We start from the raw sequence: 6,419 nt of genomic DNA, 5'->3' as shown, positions 1-6,419 counted from the left end.
GGCGAAGAAGTATGAATGCACGGACAGATTCGTCATCTATAAATACGTCGGCAATCAGAATTGCAGCGTCGAGTACGTCACCCGCTGCCATAGGAAAATCTCATCTAAAGTCATTGCATCGCTGTGTGTGAACATGTATCGCGAAGGAAAGGGTCTGGACACTAGCGAGATACGGAGGATCGTTTTCAAGAACTTGAAAAGTAGACCAAGCTATTGGAAATGTTGGCTGGGGTGTGTGATTGCCAAGGAAATGGTTTGAGGGATAGCGGAGCACAGGTATACCTGTCTGCCCATTTTTTTGTACAAGATCGACGCTCTTAATGTTGACACCACCTATTCCATCATGGTGAACAAGGTCGATTGTAGGTTTATGTACTACTTTTTATCGTTGGGCCCTTGCATTAGGGGATTCACCCACATGAGGAAGGTTATTGCGGTCGACGACACTCATTTATACGGCAAGTACGAGGGCGTGTTGCTAAGCACGGTTGCACAGGATATGGAGAACTATATTTATCCCATTGTCTTTTGTGTCGTTGACAAGGAGAACGATGCATCTTGAATGTTCTTCTTTGAGAAACTGAAGTCTATTGTGGTCAATGGACCAGATTTGTGCTTTATCTCAGATAGGCACAAGAGCATCGCCAACGGCATCGTGAGGGCATACAACCATGCTCATCATGGGTACTGCATGAGGCACCTAGGTGAAAATCTCCGGGTAAATCACCACTGCGGAGAACACCTCTATCTATTCTACAACGCGGCAAAGGCATATTTTCCCGAGGAGTTTAGCGACCATTTTGTGGAATTCAAGAACTACTGTCCCGAGGCAGCCTTTTTCCTCGAGCATGAGCTTGGTTTTGACAAATGGAGCAGGGCATATTTCTGTCACGCCTCAAATCCTATTGGGGCGGACTGGCACCCATAACCAAGGAGGCCCGGAGAACCAGCTCATAACCTTATACTTCCCATGCATACCTCTATGACAACCCAAAATTCAGACAGCATCATGTTGCATATAAAAGGAAATAATCACCTGTATAAGCTCGAGCACACATATATATGTATATACAATACTTGGCCGTTTGAGTTATCACGTCTATTAACAAAACACCACCTTGACTGTACATATCAACTGGGATCGACCCATGCTAGGCTTATGCCCCTGGGATACCACCCATAAACACATAACTAGGGATCGACCCATGATAGGCTTATGTCCCTGGGATACCACCCGATAAAAGAGAACTTCCATCATTAGTTCAATTAATCTTTGAGATTGTTATTTCGGTCGCCACCACATTTTTGATACTTTGAAACAATGATACATCAATAAGAGACATATAAATAGACCATCAATGCAATAACAATGAAGTAAGAACTCATTGACACATCAATAAAGTGTTTTGGAGTCATCAATGCCATAAAAATGAAGTAGGAACTTATTGGTATATCAATGAAACGTTTTGGAGTCATTAATAGCACATGGATCTTGTTCGAGTAACTGGATACCTTCTGACATTCATTAGTGCAACAAATATGTAGGATTTGGAAAACAAGTAAGTATTGGAATGTCTTGACATCTTGTAGGGTGGAAACAAGTTCATTGGTAACGTAGGACATCATACAAAACCATTATGAATCACATGTTATTGAATAACTTTGGAAACTTTCTTAATAGAACAATTGTTCACTTTCATGCCAAAGATATGGTATAGAGTATGCTTTACATACCTGACTGTCAACCTTCAATACTAGTCCCAAATGGACTTCTCATCTTTTCGGATTACTTATCTACAATGAACACATATAGCAATCTAGTATTAGCGACCAAACATCACAATTCAATTATTTGAATTCACCAAACTAGTGGTTAAGTAGTAAGCCTTACTTACACCATAAAGGGTGTCACTTTAACCTTCTTATACTCCAATTACATTTACATGTCATGCATATTCATACAACATCCTCCAATATCAAGTTTGGATTCATTTATCCTTCCAACCAATCCATTAAACCAAATTGAGCCATAGACATAAATAATCATCAATTCAATAGTATATCACCATATCCACCTTCCATAACTCAATTACCATATCCACCTTCCATAACCCAATTAACATATCCTCCTTCCACAATTCAATACAACCAAACCATGCAAAATAGTCCATAACCCTATTTCCATCACCTTTCAATAACAACCAATACATATAATCCTCTATCACACATATACATATGGAAGAGAACAAAGGCAAACAATATTCATACCTTAGAATGCAATCCTATTTACACAAATAATAGGTGCCGTTCGAAGCTCTCGAGATGACAAACGCAGTTATCGGATTACTTTGGAATTTCTACGGTTGAATCAAAAGTAATTTAAAGGTCAAATTTGGCTAGGGTTTGTTCTTTCTCAATGATTGATGATGAAAATGAGTTTTTGAACTCATATACATGTATATGTACACATATTCCCGTCCATAATATCATAGGGAATGACCAAAGTGCCTTTAAAATTTAAATAATGTCAAATCTGTCCTTTGGTGGACTGTTTTGATAAGCTAAAGTAGATCGACCATAACTCTTTGCTCCAATATTGGATTTGGGTGAAATTGGTATCGTTGGAAAGATAATTCAAAGGGATTTTATTTCATATAAAGTAGGCCACCCAGTTCGTCCTGTACAAGGAGTTATGATCATTTGAAGTTGACCCTAAAAATCTATTTTGAGAGGCTGAAGTAAAACGAGTATAACTCCTTACTCAGACGTTGAATTTGGATGAAACCAATTGCATTGGAAATAAGACTCAAAGATATTTCTTTTCATAGGTCGCAGCTCTTCCAGTTCATTATATTAAGGGAGTTATGATCGTTCAAAGTTGACCCAAAAAAATGGCTGGCCTCAGTAGTTTGTGTGCAGGAAATTTTCCTGCACATTTACTATTCCCAAATATCCCGGCCACCGTTTTATAGTTTCGAACGTGCTCGATTATATCCGAAACCTATTTGTTTTTGAAAATCTTTATATCGTTGGAAATCTTATTCAATAACCTTCGTATGGAACCATCGACAGGCAAATTTCGGTATAAATAAAATAAAATAAAATTAATTCCATATAAATAAGACCAATACTCGTACTTGAATATGCCAATACACGTACTTGACTACGGGGTGTTACAATTTCCCCAGCAACAGGTTTGACGTGATGACCACAAATATTACCGAGTCGGTGAACTTTATATTGATTGACGAAAGAGAGTACCTCGTGGCATCCATATTCAATTCGATTGCCAAGAGGTTTAGTGAAATATTCAGGGAGAAGCGTGCCTACGTCCTTAAATGTAAGGATAACAAATTTGTTCCCATCGCTGAAAAGATCTTAAGAGACAATATGAGCGAGGGCGGCTCCTTCTATGTGGAGAACATAAGCGGGGACGAAAGGCAATACACTGTGTTTGTAAGTGGCTATAGGCCAAAGTCGACCAACTGAAAAGGTCGTGTTCTTGCAGGAAGTTTGACCTAGTCAAAATACCATGCGATCACGCGATGGCCGATTTGTGATCAAAGCACGGTGAAGATTATGGTTTGAGAGTCTATGATTACTCTTCGCCCCTGTATAAAGTGGAAGAGTACATCCTTGCGTATTCGAAATCAATTAATGTTGTCCCTTTGGAGTTCGAATGGTGCGTGCCACAAGAATTGCTAGACGTGAACATTATTCCACCTCTCGTGGTCACCAAGCTCGAAAGGAAGAAAATAAAATAAGTTAAGGGCGTGGGAGAGACTTTCAAGTCAAAGAGAAGGATCAAGTGTTCACTGTGCAAGAGATCCGGGCACAAGAGAACCACTTGTAACAACAACAAATCGTAGTTAGTCTTGTATGAATTTGTGTTTTTGTAAGTCATGGCAGTGTATGTATTTTGACAACCCTTCAGTTGTCCGATTAATACCAGATTTATCGATTGCACTCTATGTCTATTATCGACCTTTTAAAGTATTGCATATATTGTGTGTCCGGTCTATTTCTTTTATTTTTATTTAACTCATGATTTATTATTGATCCCATATAAGGTCTATTAAAAATCCTAAATATTTAAAGGGACAGATGAACAGTTGAGCATTTATTACACATCAAAAAAGCTGTTGCACGTCCAATCACACGTTGCGTCGATTGGGTATACACTACCTCTCTTCGATTTCCACCATTCACACGTCTACCAACCAATGGATAGGAAGACCAAAGGATTCTATTTTGGTCTATATAAACACCCATCTACTGCACCCAAAATTCATCTTCATCAACTCAAAATCAGATTTAATCGACAAGATGCCAGGCATTCCTTTGAGACTAAGAAGGAGGATCCGCCATAACTATGACCTGCTCCTCATCCGCAACAACCTTAATCGCCTGTCCTATGGGCTGGAACAGGATAGGGAGCACCTCCACCGCGAACTTCGGCGGATTGCTCGTTTTTTATGGGCGATTGGGAGCGGCTCAACATGGAGTCGGAGGAGATGATCCCCCCACCATCCCCTTAAATTTAAGTTTTTTCATTTCAGTTTTTTTTGTTGTTTTAAGTTCGTTGCAAGGTAAATTCTATAGAGTTGCAGTCCGGCCTGTTATGTTGTATAGAGCAGAGTGTTGGTTGGTTAAGAATTCTCATATCCAAAAATTGAAGGTGGCGGAAATGAGGATGTTATGTTGGATGTGTGGATTCACAAGAGCTGACAGAGTTAAGAATGAAATTATCTGGGAGAAGGAGGGAGTGGTGTCAATGGAGGATAAAATGCGAGAAGTGAGGTTGAGATGGTTTGGCCATGTGATGAGGAGGGGCACGGATGCCCCAGTTTGTAGGCGTGAGAGGTTGGCCTTGGATGATTTCAAGCGGGGTAGGGGTAGACCGAAGAAATACTGGAGAGAAGTGATTAAATGTGACATGGAGCAGTTACAGCCGACTGAGGACATGACCCTGGATAGGAAGATATGGAGAAAAAGCATTAGGATAGAGGGCTAAGGGTGTGGATGAGTAGTAGTCAGTAATTAGGTGGACTTCGGTGTCCTTTATTTGGCAATGTAAATTTTTTGTGGATGTCGTACCTATGTTATTTTATCATGTTCTATGCTTTGGATGCTTCCGGGGGTCTATCGGAAATAACCTCTCTACCTCTTTTGAGGTAGTGGTGTGGACTGCGTACACTATACCCTCCCCAGATTGCACTATGTGGGAATATACTGGATTTGTTGTTGTTGTTGTAAGTTCGTTGCAAAGAGAAGCTTTCATGGTTAGGAATGTTAGATGAAAGCTTTTTCACTTTGCTTTGTTTTTGCCGTAAATATGGTTCTGCACCATCATTGCAATGAATTATTAATGAAGTATGTTTGTTTGCCTACATTCGTGTATATTTTAATTTTGCAATTTTGTTCTGGTTTAAACTTTTTCAATTTCTGATGTTAGAAGATGAATCAAACGGTTGTGAGATGTGGAATTAATTCTTGTTTAATTCTTGTTTCTAATTTATTTCTTGTTTCATGCGTTTTTCGCTACTGTAATTTTATAATTTTTTCCTTTTTAGATTTTTGCATGAGATCAAGGTAGAAGATGAACGAGACAGTTGTCAGACGTCAAATTAATTCATATACTCCAATGGAAAATTAATCTGATCTATCCGCAATTATATTGATTTATACAAAATTAAATAAAAATTCGATGGGGTTTATTCGATACTGATCTCAATGTCTATGCTCAAACAAATAAATAATCGATGTGTTAAACAATACCGGTCTATCGATTGTATTTAGTAAATTTCATAGACTGTAAGCCTTGTCAATAATATACCGTTTTGGTTTATTGCCCTTAGTAACATATTTGGAAAAAAATATTAATTAATAAAATAATAAATAATTCGATTTGATGTAATTAAAGGAGTTTGAATAAGTCATGTCATAATATGAGAGTCCAAGTAAATTGAATAAGGTGATCAATGATGTGTGAGGATGGGTAGTGGATGAACAAATTAATTCCTCACAACATACTTATGCTTTGGTAAAACATTGCCCTAAAGATGTTGGTTGTTCAACCACAACTCATCACCTCACATCTTGTTTCACCACTTTCAATTTATGTGAACTCTTATACGATCACATGACTTGTTTAGGCTCATTTGATTGCATAAAATTCAATTACTTATTATTTTATTAATTAAATAATCCTTTTCAAAATATGTACTAGTCATGGTCTATAAATTTGTGTTATAGTTTAATGCATGTATTAATGAAGTTGTACAAAATCTATGCTAGACTATGTTTAGTTTTATACTCGACCTGATATAGTCTGGCATAGACTCTTAACTACTTCCACAAATAAATAACTAGACTATGATATTTATTCATAGACCATAACTAGCACATATTTTGAGAAG

The sequence above is a fragment of the Capsicum annuum genome, chromosome 6 (genome assembly GCF_002878395.1).
Source record: "Capsicum annuum cultivar UCD-10X-F1 chromosome 6, UCD10Xv1.1, whole genome shotgun sequence".
In the NCBI taxonomy this organism is placed as follows: domain Eukaryota; kingdom Viridiplantae; phylum Streptophyta; class Magnoliopsida; order Solanales; family Solanaceae; genus Capsicum; species Capsicum annuum.
The sequence above is the reverse complement of the archived record's forward strand: the minus strand, read 5'-3'. Positions refer to the sequence as shown.